General features: G+C 35.6%; 1 protein-coding gene across 1 annotated transcript in view; it reads left to right on the top strand.

The window, feature by feature from the left end:
• The window catches only part of LOC101899996 (muscle calcium channel subunit alpha-1), a 1,479,766-nt gene that overhangs the window by 1,307,633 nt on the left and 157,099 nt on the right, over positions 1-15,034 (top strand). The window lies entirely within an intron of this gene.

The raw sequence follows: 15,034 nt of genomic DNA on the forward strand, positions 1-15,034 counted from the left end.
TCAAATGACCCTTTGTTTCCCCACAGTTTATAGATGCACAAAATTAACACTGCGCGTGTGTGTGTGATAGAAATAAAAATGCACATAAACCATTTTTTTGTCTACAGCAAGCGGTTCATGGACCAGTGAACACATATTTGATATGCTTGTATTTTGTACATAATGTGAAAATTAAATGTTTGTAATTCTATGATGCACAAAATGAACATTGCGCTTGTGTGTGTGAGAGAAACCAAAAAGCACTTAAAAAATATCTACCTTCCTGTTTTGGACGTTTTGTAGCAAGAATTTTAATTTTATGTTAGCAAAATTATCAAAAAACATTAAATATACACTCCATATATTTATATTTTTCTACAAAAGCTATCTATAATTTGTTTTCTTAATGTTAACGGAGCAACAATGCGTGTATCCCCCACGCATGTCTTCATTCGTTGAAGTCTAATCAACGACTGAGACCACCGCAAACGTACTGTTTTGTTCATCTAAGTTGTAATTGCATGTCTAATTCAAATTATTTAGGAAAACAAAAACATTAAGGTTTTTTCTAGCTAATAGATGAATTAGCTTAAAGCAACTTTAACTTTGAATACCTTCCACTATTTGGAACGCATTTGGCTATTCACAAAAACAATAAAATCCGTTAAAAATAATGTTTAAATCTTACAAACACGAATGTAGCTGTTATATTAGGGCTTATACGACGACATGGACCTGCATAGGTAACTTTTGTCATGAGCCATTACAATATCCCAATGCGAAACTTAAAAAAATATCGGTCAATAATGCAGCGAAAATCATCAAAATACCGAATATCGGGATGTACCGTTATATGGGGGCTATAAGTATATATGGAAATGCACTGACAATATTCTGTCTTAGGCTGTAGTATCCATTACGAACTTCACATACCAAATTTAAAACAATTTCGGTCAATAATGTCCCTAAAATAATCAAAATACCGAATATCGGGACGTACCGTTATATGGGGGCTAAACGACAACTTGGACCTGCCTTAGGGTGTAATATCTATTACGAAATTCAAATGCCAAATTTGAAACAATTCCGGTGAATAACGTCCCTAAAATCAAGAAAGTACCGAATATCGGGAGTTACCGTTATATGGGAGCTATACGAAGACGTGGACCTGCACAGACAATTTTCTGTCTTAGGCTGTACTATCCATTACAAACTTCAAGTACTAAATTTAAAACAATTCCGGTGAATAATGCCGCTTAAGTTATTAAAATACCGCATATCGGGAGATACCGATATATGGGGCTATAGGAAGACGTGCACCTACATGGACCTAAAATGCGAAATTTGAAACAATTTCGGTGAAAATGTCGCTAAAGTCATCAAAATACCGAATAGCGTGAGGTATTGTTATGTGGGGGCTATATGGACCTGCACACGCGATTTTCCGTCACAGGTTGTAGTGGCCTTTGCGAACTTCTAGCAAGAAATTTGCAACAATTTCGGTGAACAATATCGCTAAAATCATTAAAATACCAAATATCTTGAGGTATCGTTATATGGGGGCTATACGAAGACGTGAACCTGACTACGCGGGGCAATAAGAAAAGGACCAACATGGCTTATTTACCTGCCTTTCGTTTCAAAGATAACGTGATTACAACAGCTAGACAGAAAGACATACAGGCAGACAAAAGAATATCGCTAAGTTGAATTTTACGCTGTTAAAGAATATATATTCTCACATGAATATTTTAAGGAGTTTAATGAAAAAGATAACATAGCCTCCACAGTATGGTGGAAGTTTCTAAAAGTGAACATTCAACCGCCTTATTTCCACGGAGCAAGTGTGAGAAAGTTTAAGAAGAGTTTATCTAATAAGTTCGACCGTTGAGAAGAATTGAAGAGACATGTAAAAGCAACTGCCGAAATGACTATGATCCGAGATTTTGCATTGGTTCGAAACAACTTAGAGACGGCCAAGGGTACGGTAGTTGCTATGCTACATAAATTTGTTTTTGAAAATAAACAAGTTAAAAAGCAGAAAGTTCGCCGGGCCGAACTTTTAATACCCACCATTAGCAACGAATTTGGAAATTTTCATAAAATAAAATCCTTAAAAAATTCTGTTAAAATCTTAAAAATACCGAATATAGCTGTTATATTGGGGTCTATATGACGTGGACATACGTAGGCATTGTTTGTCATAAGCCATTACCATATTCAAATTCGAAACTTGAAATAAGCGGTGAATAATATAGCTAAAATCATCAAAATATCGTATATAAGGAGGTGCCGTTGAATTGCAGCTGTGCGAATACCTGGACCAGCATATACAATTTTCTGTCACAGGCTGTAGCATCCATTACGAACTTCAAAAAATTTCGGTGGGTATTGTACCTAAAATCGTCAAAATACCGAATATAGGGAGGCTCTGATATATGGGGCCTATACGAAGACCTGGACCCACACGGACAATTTTCTGTCATAGACTGTAGTTCTCATAACGAACTTCAAATACCAATTTTGAAACAATTCCGGTGAATAATGTCGCCAAAATCATCAAAATACCGAATATAGGAAGATACCGTTATATGGGGGCAATACGAAGACGTGGACCTGCACAAAAAATTGTCTGTCTTAGGGTGTAGTATCCATTTGGAACTTCAAATACCAAATTTGAAACCATTCCGGTGAATAATGTCGCTAAAATCATCAAAATGCCGCTATATGATAACGTGGACATACATGGCCCATTTACGAACTCAACCTGCCTACTGGCAAAATATACATGTGTGCAAAATTTTAGCCTTCTATCTCAATTCATTCGAAAGATAGCGTGATTACAACAGACAGACAGACAGACGGACATAGCTAAATCGACTTACGCGACTTTTACGCTGATCAAGAATATATATACTTTGTTTTGTCTGACATGATTATTTCGAGGAGTTACAAACGGAATGACAAAGTTAATATACTCTCCATAGTACAGTGGAGGGTATAACAAGTAAAAAAGCTGTAAGTTCCACCAATTGGTACAAATTTGGGAATTTATTCGTTAAAAATTAAATTCGTTAAAAATTCTGTTAAAATCTTAATAATACCGAATGCTTATACGACGACGTGGGCCTGCATAAGCAACTTTTGTCATAAGTAGCTAAAATCATAATGTAGCTAAAATCATCAAATACCGAATATGGGGGGTGCCGTTATATTTGGGCTACACGAAGATGTGGACCTGCACAGACAATTTTCTGGCATGGGCTGAAGTATCCATTACGAATTTCACATGCGAAATTTGAAACAATCCCGGTAAATAATGTCGCTAAAATCATCAAAATACCGAATATCGGGGGTACGGTATATGGGGGCTATACGAAGACGTGGACCTATATGGCCCATTTTCTGTTTTATACTGCAGTATCAATTACGAACTTCAAATACCAAATTTGGAACGATTCCGCTAAATAATGTCGCTAAAATCATCAAAATACCGAATATCGGGGGGTACCGTTATATGGGGGCTATATGAAGACGTGGACCTACATGGCTCATTTTTTGACTCAGTATGTAGTGTCCATTACGAACTTCCAATACCAAATATGAAACGATTCCGGTAAACAATGTCGCTAAAATCATCAAAATACCGAATATCGGGGGGTACCGTTATATGGGGGCTACACGAAGACGTGGACCTGCATAGATAATTTTCTGTCTTAGGCTGTAGTATCCATTACGAACTTCAAATACCAAATTTGATACACTTCCGGTGAATAATGTCGCTAAAATCATCAAAATACCGAATATCGGGAGGTATCGTTATATGGGGGCTATATATTATCTTGGACCTACAAGGCCCATTTAAGCCTACTGGCAAAATATACATGTGTGCAAAATTTTAGCCTTCTATCTCAATTTGTTCGATAGATAGCGTGATTAAAACAGACAGACAGACGAACAGACAGACAGACACACAGACAGACAGACGGACATGGCTAAATCGTCTTAGAATTTTACGCTGATCAAGAATATGTATACTTTGTTGGGTCTGACATGAGTATTTCGAGGAGTTACAAACGGAATGACAAAATTAATATACCCTCCATAGTATGGTGGAGGGTATAAAAAAACAAACATTAAAAAGTGCATAAATATTTCTTACAAATTCCTACCAAAACTGGTATGACGAGTTCCAATGAAGACAGTGCTTTCATTCAATTTGTAATCGAGTCGGTGTTATGGACTTTGATTCAATATCGAATAAAACTTCTCTATATGGATCGCGTAACTTAACAGAATTCAAAGAAAAACGGGAATGCTGCGAAATGGAGTGACCTAAATACAAAAACAATAACGAGACAAAACATTCTACTGAGAAATCGAATGACTAAAGTTACAATAGTGTCCTTTAATTGCGGTAATAAAACTCTGATCAAAAAGGTGTAAAGATCGCGAAAAAGGACAAACGTGTTTCAGTTTTGAAAATTTTGGACATATAGCGAGATATTGCCCTTCGACATCTTAAAGAAAGATTGAAAATCCAATGTACATTTAAACTCGGATGACATTGTGAGAAAGAATTAAAAGGTCGGTGAAAATTTATGGCTTAAATTTATCGACACAGGTAGTAGATTCAATGTCGCTTATGAACCCATTTTTGATCGTTTGGGCAAACCAAAACTTTTGAGGTATAGCCTATCTAGTTGGATTCGGTAAAAAAGCTAATGCGAATGAAGACAAACCCTTGCAAAACTTTATATTTGATATAAAAATAGACAGCAAACAAAAATAGTGTGTCTGAAGAAACTCATAGTGTTAAGTCCGCTTTATGGAGACTCGGGGAAACAAGTATTTATAAACATTTATGTGATAGGACACATAATAATCCTGCTGAAATGAGTACGAAAAACGTAAACTATGTTTTGTTACCAATTTAGGGTACAAATCTTTTCCTATCAAAATATGTACGATGTTTCCAAAAAAGGCAATCTATACAACTGATTTTAATGGTGTACATTTTTGACATGTAGCTGCGTGAGTACTATTAACCGCAGAAACTACCGAATTAGTAGAATTTACCGACAGATTTAAGTTTTTCTGAAGTCGTTCCGAATTGAATGACGATTTAGATGCCAGATCTATCAACGCTATAGCGGGAAAAGAAGCACCGTTATGAACGATAGTCACTATAGCTGTTCCCAATAGAACTGCTTTGTTCTTTGGCCAATCTTCCTCATTTCATGCAAACACAGAAGAGTTCGAATTCTCTCTGTTTGTTTTCACACTTTGCTCCCATGTGAGCATGTGTGATCTCTGGCAATTTTTGCAGGCAAATAATTACAACGATCGGATATCAATTATCTATAGGTACATCAAAAATTGCCATTGCCGAAAGACAACTATTAATTCCGCGTTGTATAGACTTAAGTCTCGCACTAGATTCCTGCTCCAACACAGAAGCGCGAACAATGACTTAAATTGGCTGTGGACAAGCATTCCACGCTGGTTCGAAACTCCGATGAGTTAAAATAAATTTAGAAACGATTTCTCGAGTCTCATCACTAGTCTAATTAACAAGATGACATAGACGTTCGATATCTGTCAATCGAGTGTTATTAATGAAACACTAAACAAATGTCTAAAATTGGGCCAGGTCAAAATATTTCCATCAAAGACCTCAATTTTACAAGGAGGTCTATCCAGATTTTGAAAATTATTTGAATTTGGAGGATCAACAACAAATCTTAAGCCTATTCTAGAAATCAAACGTTCATACAAACTCAACTCAAATTTGTTTATCTATGGGTTGACATTTAGATGCCTATAGGTTGGCGGCATGTCAAATCACACATATTTTCGTTGAAATCTGTCTATTCTACCACATCAAGGATGTAGTAATTAGGAGTAGACAGATGTCAACGGCTATGTCATTTTAAATTAAGAACTGGGTTTTTAACTATTTTTAACCATCAGTTCGAACTTAAACACATAGTATTATGAAGATGGTTTTTTCGAATAACGACGAATATATATGGCTAGCAAAGATTCTGATATATATAGTAATTATTTATATATATATAGTAATTTATATAGTAATTTATTTTATGAATTATGGTCCATGGCATGGCATCGTTATTATACACGCTTATGTAATAGTATCTCATCTGTCTATGCTTCCATATAATCCGTGGTTTTTTAATAGTTCGTATGAAGATAAGGTAGTGAAAGTTTTACCACATGTACCGTATCTGGTTGGTAGTTTAAATTGAATTGTAGAATAATGTGCCGTTTATAGTTATATTAATTTTCCATTTTATTTATTTAATGATTTATATGCTGCAATGAAAAAGTCATTTGGTCAATTAGCATCACAACTAGAAAAATGTACTACATAATAAAAATAAAAAAAAAAAACAGATCTTAAAATTATTGCATGGCGTATCGTAAGTAATATATGAAATTATATAACAAATTTCCCCAGTCCGAGAAAAAAATATTTTTATGTATACTTCTGGTAATAGAAAATAGCATTAAATCAAACAATTCAGTATCGTCATATATCATTAACAAACAAATCGTTTCATGGTTTCATATTCCATTAGATTCGTTTTGTGTGTCACGTACCTGCAGCTTTCGTACGTTGATGCCTGTCCATTAAAAATTTTACAATGTATGCGTCTGTAGTTCACGCCTTTCTGTGACATCTAGCTTGTCAGTGGCAGGAGCAATCTAAAGAAAAAAAATAACTTAAATTACTTCTATGGTCGCGTTTTCTGTCGACGACATGATTTGTGCAGAGACTGGTGGCATTGGTATTGGATACATTGGTGGAAGAACTGCTCGGCATCTTCTTCATATCAGGGAAATAATTTTCTTGCATCGATCTGTAGGTTCGATTGTGCTCGGTGGTCATAATGTCAATTTGATCGTCCTCCGTTATGACATCGAAGACCAGTTTTTCCGTATGAACGAATTTTGTGTACGGAAAACCTATAACATCCTTGATAACCGCTTATTTCCGAAGGTCGCGTTATATAACATTTGTTGTTGGTTGTACAACATCCCGTTAGACGTTCAATAAACTATTTATCTATATCCTATGTCATAGCCGTCATTTGTTTGTTGTTGAAACATGTATGACATAATTTGTTGTTCTTATATTGTTTGTGCGGAACTCCTCACTCTTAACCAAGTTATCCTCCGAGTGATTAATAATCTATTGTGCTAAGAGATCGTCTGCCCCAACGTTTTCCTTCCCAGTATATATTTTCTTGATCAGTATAAATTCTAAGACGGTTTAGCCCTGTCCGTCCGTCCGTTGTAATCACGCTAAAGTCAAAATGATAGGAAGTTAAAATTTTGCAAAGATCTGTCTTTTGCCTGCAGGCAGATCAAGTTCGAAGATGGGCTATATTGGTCCACGATATCGTATAACCCCCATATTCGGTATTTTGATTATTTTAGCCGCATTTTTCAATGTAATTGTCTGAAAATACACACAAGGAGTTCTTTGTGAGTAATTTATCTCCTGAAAGAGAATAAACTATATAGGTTTACAATTCTATTTTCCAAATGAAGATCATTGGCTTAACAAATTATTTTGATGTGCCTATCAATTAGAAACTTTAACTCCCTACCCCCAATAGATTTCGTTACAAGTGGGATTCTAGTCTAAAAAGTTGAATTTTTCAACAGCTAACTCATTCTCTTCTTCATAATTCGATGGAGCTATTGATCCAACGTCCTCTTCAATTTCACAGTTTTAAAGTCGCCTTCCTGTGGGCTACCAGCGATGTGGTTGAATCTTTGTGTTTTCTGTAGGGGACTTTTTGTTTTTTGGTGCTTACTTTGCATTCTCCCAGTGAATATGAAATATCCGTCGGATGAATGCATCGCATCTACATAGGTTCACGTTTATATATAGGCCCAACATTTCGGTGCCTCCCGATATTCTGTATTTCGATGATTTTAGCGACAGTATTCATAGGAGCCGTTTAAACATCGGTACGTAGCGTTTGAAATAGGCTACGTCTTTTGTGACAAAAGATTGGTGGAATAGGCCCATTATTTCATACATCACTCACAGATACTGTTATAGAAATGTAACAGTAGACCTATACCAAAGACTATACTTTAACAACCGATTTAATTGAAAACAAGTAAAAAAGTTAAATTTCGAAGGAATTTGAAAATTTTCAAAAAACATTCGGAAATTACCACTTAGATAAACTATACATATACGTAGTCCAGCTTGCGAAATTTTTTGTCATAGGCTTTAGTACCCATTATGAACTTTAAATACCACATTTGGAACGCACAAATCATAAAAATACCGAATATCGGGAGGTACCGTTATATGGGGGTTATACGAAGAGGTGGGCCTGCATACAAAAATTTTTGTCGAAGGCTGTGGTACCCATTACGAACTTTAAATATTAAATTTGAAACCTGCCTACTGGTAAACTGTGCAATTTTAGCCTTTTACGTCAATTGGTACGAAAGATATCGTGTATACAACAGACGGACATCGCTAGATCGCCTTAGAATTTTACGCTGATCCAGAATATATGTACTTTGTAGGGCCTATATGAATATTTCGAGGAGTTACAAATGGAAGGACTAAGTTAATATACCCTCCATAGAATGATGGAGGGCATAAAAATTGTATCGAACTTTATAATTAATTTTATATCTTAGAATTAGCTTGCTTCATAATTGCATAATGAATGTGGAGGATACTATGGATGAATTCATTGACTGGGTTATGAATTAACTCGATAGTTTTAATCTTTATTGTTGGCATTACACATCAACCTCTAAATTTTATTTTAGTTTCTATTTTGTGAGAGACTTCAGTTTTGTCAACTGCCTCAAATTCGTCTAGGAATATCTGCAAATGGTAACGTATGCCGTCAGATTCAGTTCCCTGTGTCGCGTGTGATGATTTAATCTTTTGTGGATTTTCCATATTTGTCTTAAATACATTCCAAATATGAAAAATATTATTCCTTAATATTATTCCAGAAACCGATGTTCAATGACCGATATTTTCTGTGAGGTATTCCTATATAAATTTTAATTTAAACCCACAACATTGACTGTCATAACAATGATATTAAGAAAGTGTTTCTTCCTTATCCAAATATTTTTAATCTTTTTAATATATCTATAATTTATCTGAATGTATCCGAAATAAATTTATTCTATGTATGTATCTTTTTACAATATTTTATATTTATTTTTATTTTATACAGGGTAATATAAAAAAACGGCAACAAAGTCAAACGCCATAATTTGTACATTTTGTTTTAAATTTTATTGAATGAGAGTAAAATATGTCGAAAATAGTATCAAATTTTAGAATAAGTTTAGATTTGTTTAGATTATGGCCTTTGAACGGCCAATGAAACCGTCACACGCTGCCGGAATGTTGCTCTGCGGTAGTTTGGTCCATATCCGGCGAAGCGTTTGCATGAAGTGATCGACACTTTGGTATTTTTTAGTGTCAACCTTCCTTTCTAAAATACTCCAGAGACAATAGTCCAACGGATTAGTATCCGGAGATTTTGGTGGCCATTGTGCGCTGGAAATGAAGCGAGGAACCTTTTGTAACCATTCTTGGGTGGCTCGTGCTGAGTGCGATGATGCTGAGTCCCGTTGGAATGTCCAAGGTCTTCGGCCAAGATGTTTGCGTGCCGAAGGCTTTATACACCCTCCAGAATATTTTCGCGATAACATTTGGCATTCATTCTGATACCACTGTCGATTAATACGAACGGAGAGCGACCATCGGCTGTTATAGCGGCCCACACAATCACCATGGACGGCGCTTGAGTTCCGATGGCCAACCGATGGTGCACATTTTCAGCTGACCTCTTTGGCAAGTAAACACCATAATTTTGTTTGTTTACAAACTGCTGGACAACGAATGTTTTCTTATGGGAGAAAACCAAATTCGGCAGTTCACCATTTTCGGCTAAGCGAAGCAACTCTTTAGCTCTTCTGAGTCTATTTTCTTTCTGTTGCGGTGTAAGTTCTTGCACTTTTTGGAATTTCAATGGCTTACCCCGAGCTCATATTCCAATATTTGCCGAATGGAATATTGCGATATGTTAAGCTCACAAGTCATTTTTCGGCCAATGCGACGCGGGTTTCTATCAAGTCGCTTCTTTACTTTTCGAACCATTTCTGCTGATGTGGCTGTTTGTCGCCTCTTTGACGTCGGGCTACGCTACCAGTACACGGTCACGAGCGATAGTACGAGATACAAAAGATTTATTCGCATTGAAATGCTGGAGTGCTCTAACGATAGCCATTTGTGGTTTTCCAGCCAACCATAAAGAAATAACCCTATCACGCTTGAATTCCATCACGAATTACTTTTTTTCTTGAAAATTCATTTGTACGCTTGTAAACAATATAATGAACTGTCACTGGAATAATTTTAACAGCTGTCGGACGAGTGGCTTAGAAATGACTGCAACCAATTGACAGATTTGAAATTTGTAGTTTAAGTGGACAGAGATGGAAATGTTTATAAGTGCGGCTGTAAAATTTAGAAGAAATGCCGAACGAATTTCAGTTAAATTAAATTTTTTGGGTTATCTTCTATTGAGCTTATAAATTTGTCACTTGGGTAAAAACGTTTTTGTTAAAATTATTTTGAAATCACTCTTGGGGAGAATATCCCCAGACAAAAACCTAGGGAATTGGTCAGTATTGGTTGTTCTTTCCGAAACCTTACCTTACCCCTTGGTATAAATTACCACCTTTCTCCACTAATAAACAAACGTTGTTTTTTTTTATAAAAAAAGAATAATGTGATTAAGCCTAAGTATTTTTCAACTACTAAACGATTTTGCTATGGTTGTTGTTTTATATTCGTTCTTTCCTGGTATATCAGTGGTAGTTTTATAGATTGTGTTATGACGTCATTATTGGTGCTCTCTCACTAACTAATATTTATAATTCTGTTCCTTTGGCAGTTGGTTTGTATGTATATATTTACATGTTCATTAAGGAATGAAAATCGTTACAAAACATAAGGAATTGCGATTCCTGAAACGTTCATGTTTTAGTGACGTCCTATAAGTAAAAACGAGTGAGAGGCCAATTCATCAGTTTAAATTAGACCACGTACTAAGAGCGCGACTGCAGCATTGAGTAAACCAAGCAAAATATTTGACCAAAGTAAAGTCTCACTGGGAAGTCAAACAGACTTTACAAATGTTGAATTGAACCAAATTACGTGGAAATCGGGAAAGACTCACCTGCCAGTGTTGGAGATTTAACAGCGGTACTGGCTACAATGCTAAAAAAAATTCCAGAGAAATTATTGCTACGTTAGAAGAAAATTCTTAAGATGGCTAAAAGTCTGAAAAAGGAATTAAAAATCAACCGGAGAAAACTGGATAATAAGCTCGAAAACATTTATCAAGTTATCGAAAGTATAGTATAGGATGTGTACAGACAAAGAAAAGGGAGTACAATAGATGAACAACTACAGGCTCATGAGGAGAAGTTTCTGTACACAGAGAAGAAGCCGTCCCAACTAAAATTGAAAGGTGGTGCTGTGAGATATTGACAATATGTTCAAATTAAAACATCCCCTGTTTGACGGATCACCGTAGCTCAGCGTCTTGAAATGGCAGTTCGAGACAGTAGCTTCCACAAATTCATGGAAAGACAATGATAATGTAATACGTACAAATTATGCACCCAGGTTCAAGAAACATAGCGAACATAAGCATAACTTCTTTTCAGTGGTGCTAAGAGGAAGAGTAGTGAGAGCAAACGTTTCAGGACTTTGCAACTAATGTGTAACTGATTGCGTTAATGACGTATACGGAGAGGACCATTCTGTAGTGGACCTATGAAAAATCACACATTCCAAAAGTCGAAAACAAGAGCCAGCAAGAATAATTGCTAAGTCCCAGACTCACAAAATACGCAAATTGGAGACCGATTGAGAGAAAACAAAGTCTTATAAAATGAATACAGCAAGAAACCTCTACAACAAAGTTCTAGAATTAAGTGACGTTAGATTCCACAAGGCAAATATAATAATAATAATTATAGTTTGTAAAATCTTAAAATACTATGTGAAGAGAAGTTATAAAATAAACGATATACATAAGAAAGCTTGTGTATATAGAAAAGGATGTAAATGTCAATAAAGGGGTTGCAATAACTTAAGTGATAATAGTCACCACCGTCTCTGGCAGAAAATTCCATATACATGTCCACATCTTCGTATAGCTGCTATATAACTTTACCTGGATATATTAAGTATTTAGCGACACTGTTCACTAGAATTATTGCGAATTCGGAGTTTGGAGTTTGCAGTGTTTACTGCTTCCTATGATTGAAAACTGTTAATACAAATTCACGGATATTCGGAGTTTTTGAGGTTATAGCGGCATATTTCAACGGCATTGAACTGAATTGTTCTTCTACTTGCTTTTATTCTGAGAACACGACAAGGTGTAAAATATTTAGTTCTGTAGAATATAAGACGACTATATTTAAAGTGTGTGTTATTACAGTACATATGTGTTTTTGATGTATATATACTTATATATTGCCCTCCGTTTTGGTATAGCCGTTATATAACGGCATCTCCCGCTATTCGGTATTTTGATAATTTGCGCCACATTTTTTCATAGATTTGTCTAAAAAAAATGGGTATTTGCAGGTCATAATGGGTTCTAGTTCCGGTGGCGGAACATAGTATAAATATGTCCACGTTTTGGTAGATCCCCCACATAACTATAGCCACCGATATTCCGAATTTTGATAATCCTAGTCACATTTACCCACGAAATTGTTTCAAATTTGGTATTTAAGAAGATTTGGTAGATGAGAATCCATAAAATTGTCTATACAGGTTCACGTTTTTATATGGCCCCCATATAACGCCCTCACCCACTTTGTGTGTATGTTTTTTTTTTTTTTTTTTGAAAAGTTTGAGGTTTAGGTTAATGTGGAACATGTTTGAATTCAGATACTTTTCTATGAAAATGTTTTCTTTACCCAATGGTGGATGGTATTAAAAGTTCGGCCCTGCCGAATTTAAAGTTGTTTTATTACTTTTTATTCAATAATGACTTATATGTAAAATATAAGTATTACATTTAGTTTTATTGCGGACTTCTCAGAAAGATGGTTTCGAATCCGCTCCACTTCATCCTCGATGTCCGATGGTGTAGTTGATTGTGTATTTCGCGAAAAGACTTATGTGTCCACCTCTACTTTATCCACTGCGTGTGTCTCAAAATTTAACATAGCTGAAACATGTTTGCAGATAGCCATTACCAAACCCAAATTCCAAGTGTTATATATTCCTGTTACTAATGTAGCTAAATTCATCAAAATACAAAATGTTGGGAGGTACCGTTATATGGGGGCTATACGACGGCGTGGATCTGTACAGGAAATTTTGTGCTTTATATAGAGATGTTGCAAACGGAATGGCAAAGTTAATATACCCTCCTTTTCGAAGTCGGGGTATAATACAAGTATATATCACTATTTTTATACCCTCCAGGCAGCTGGTCAGAGAGCTTCCACGTTTGCATCCTTAGGTATCTCAAAACGATTCCAGTCGTATCCGAGCAACATATTTTCCATAGGATCTTTCGGAAGCAGAGTCCAGACTCAGGCAACCTACTTCTTAGTCTCCAATTATACTGATGAAATCTACATTCCAACTCATGCTCCATTCCAAACCAAAACGCCACCATCATTCCAACTGTCGAACACACAATACAATACAATGGGATATCAATGGAAATTCGTACACATCCACAATAGTTCCGAAGTCATGAAAGAAGCCGTCGACAAATTTGGAAGCATGTATAGAATAGAAAGAGAGATCAGAGGAAACCGAGAGTTTCTGTAATAAACAATAGTCGTTTCACTTGTTTTTGCATACAAGACATTTAATTTACCGTAAAAATTAATCTCCTAGTAATAGTTAGTAATACTAACATAAACAAACTACCATGCACTTAGCACTTAACTGCACTTAGCAGCGAATAGTTGAATTAAATCACTCCAAAAATAGGATAATGCACAGCACAGTATAAAAAGAGAATATTAGCAATAATTAGTGTTTCGATGAAGCTGAGGTCTTTTTATTATTTTTATATTTTTGTGGGTACATATACAAAGATGATTAATAACTTAAATAATTGTTTATTTGAGGACATGTGAGTAGATAAAAAAAGTAAAACAACTAAAAGGGCAGCAAGTTCGGCCGGGCCAAACTTTCAATACCTCCACAATTTAGAACGTATTTGGCAATTCTCAAAAACAATTAAATACGTTAAAAATTCTGTTAACAACTTAAAAATACCGAATGTAGCCGTCATATTAGGGTCTATACGACGACATTGTTCTACATAGGTAACATTTGTCATAAGCCATTACAATTTTCAAATGCGAAACTTAACAAAATCGGTAATAATGTCGCTAAAATTATTAAAATACCGAATATCGGGAGGTACCGTTATATGGGGGCTCTACGAAGAGGTGGACCTGCACAGACAATTTTCTGTCTTGGGCTGTAGTATCCATTCAAATACCAAATTTGAAACAATTCCGGTGAATAATCTCGCTAAAATCATCAAAATACCGATAATCGGTAGGCACCGTTATTTGGGGGCTATACCAAATCGTGGACCTACATAGCCCATTTTCAATACCAAAAGTCCTGCATAACATAATACATACAGACATAACATACATTTGAATAAAATTTTACGAATCTACTTCAATTCGTTCGGAAGCTAGAGTGATTTCCACTAAAGGACAGACGGATAGATGGACAGACGGACGGACATCGCTAAATCGATATAGAATATTATGTTGATCATGGACCGACATGACCCAGTTACGAACTTAACCTGCCTACTAGCAAAATACACATGTGTGCAACATTATTGCCTTCTATTTCAATTCATTCATTTTACAGCCATCACTATCTATCCCCATGAGTATTTTGAAGAGTTACAAACGGAATAAATTAATCCATAGAATGGTGGAGGGAGTAAAA

This window comes from Musca domestica, unplaced genomic scaffold, assembly GCF_030504385.1.
Source record: "Musca domestica strain aabys unplaced genomic scaffold, Musca_domestica.polishedcontigs.V.1.1 30, whole genome shotgun sequence".
Lineage (NCBI taxonomy): Eukaryota > Metazoa > Arthropoda > Insecta > Diptera > Muscidae > Musca > Musca domestica.